This window comes from Octopus bimaculoides, chromosome 5 (assembly GCF_001194135.2).
Source record: "Octopus bimaculoides isolate UCB-OBI-ISO-001 chromosome 5, ASM119413v2, whole genome shotgun sequence".
NCBI lineage: Eukaryota > Metazoa > Mollusca > Cephalopoda > Octopoda > Octopodidae > Octopus > Octopus bimaculoides.
In genome coordinates, this window is record NC_068985.1 from 7,143,841 (window position 1) to 7,145,839 (window position 1,999).

Consider the following 1,999-nt stretch of genomic DNA (forward strand, 5'->3'; position numbering starts at 1 on the left):
TACAATACTATCTTATTATTATTATTATTATTATTATTATTATTATTATTATATGAGACCTCACAGCTTATTTTGATGGGTATGGTAGAAAGTTTCAGCTGTCCACAGCCAACAGCCAAAGGTGACATTTGTTTACAGGTCATGCTTCAAGAACCCTGCGAAGAATTCCTGCAGTTCCAAGCAATATTGATTTTTTAAAGTGTTCTATCTTCACCCTTGCACCAATCTTTTTTCAGCCATGTTGGTAGTTGAGCGCTGATACATCCAAGTGCACCAATTACTATTGGTATCAAGTCTAACTCTCTTCATTGACCATAACCTTCGTATTTCCCACTTTAAATTGTCTTAGTTGTTTATTTTTTCTTCTTTCTTATCGGTCCTGTTGTCACCGGGGCATACTATGTCGATTATCATACATGTTCTTTCTTTTTTATTCACGACAACAATGTCTGGTTTCCTATGTCTGGTCAGGTGATTGCACTCGATCATTACACCCCATAGGATTTTGCAGTTTTCATTTTTGATGAATCTTTCTGGGGTTTGTTCATACCACATCTTTGCTCTTTGTAGGACGTGATTTCTACAGAGCTCTAAATGGATCATTATTGCCACATTGTTCTGGCGTTGTACCGTTTCATCTCCCTCACCACACATTCTGCATTTGTCGCTATCTGTAATGTTGTCAATTCTACACTTAGTATAATTGGTCCTTAATGCTTGTTCTTGAGCTGTGCATATGAGTGCATCTGTCTCTATCTCCAGGCCACTCCTCATCCATAGCAACCGGTCCACTTTTTTTTATATTCTGCCCTATTCATTATTATTATTATCATTAAGTTGGCGATTAGGAGGAATCGATAGTACGCCAAACAAAGAAAGAGAGAGTAAAGTGGTGTGGCAGTCCTGATTAAAAACTGCCCTAATGTATGTGTGTGTTTATATCTGTGTGTGTCTCCCCACCGGCCGCTTAACAACTGACTGTTGGCGTTTTTCGTTCCCGTAACGTAGCGTTTCGGCAGAAAAGACTGATGGAATACGTAACAAATATTCAAAAGTATTGCGGTTGATTCATTCGCTTAAAACATTTCTAAGTCGGCACCCCCAACATGACCACCAATGATTATGATTGAAGCAAGTAAAAGAAAGAAAAACTTTCAGTTTTAATATGTGCTGCTTCGGAAACAGAACGTTTCCTTTTTAAACTACTTCAGATCGTTGCTGATATAATTTTCTTAATAACTAGCCTGTATCTTCCTCATTTTTGGAGCCATTATGTTGTTAGTGAACAATAACCCAAAAAGAAAACATTCTCTTTTGCAATTTTCTTTCTTTAAAGAAGTAAACATGGGATTTAAATTGGTTCCATTAGTTAAACAGAAACTTTTAGTAGTATCTTATTTAGTCACGCCTTGGTTGCTCTAACATTAATGATTCCACGGTTATGTTTCTTTAAAAGCATTTGTTTACACATGTGTATCATTTATATCATTTTAAACTCCGAAAATTAAATAAAGAATATCCGTCTACAATTATTGCTTATAAATTCTGACTTTAACGCAACACATTATTGCGTCCATTCCTCTCAAACGTCTTAAATGTCGGTCTTAATAAATTTGGCAGTTGAGGAATGAGATTTCCATTGAAGCTGTATAGTAATTCTCTAATCATAATAAAACATTTTCTACTACACTTTTCAGACGAAAGTGAAATTCACAGGAAAGAGGAAATATATAAGATGTATTTGTTATATATGTTTGTGTGTGTGTGAATGTGTGTGAAGACGTTGGTTCTCTGTTGGAAAGTTTCATATCTTGTACCTACAATTTCTTTCTTAACATGGGTTCTTCCATGACATTGGCGCCTTGAAAGTCGTCTGAAGAGCTGATCAGATATACAGCAGCAATGTCCCAGTTCAGTGTATCCTCTCTTCTACGCTTTTATTACTATAATGTTCAAGTGCCACTTCAATCCTTCTCGTGACTTTCAGTATTTCTTATAT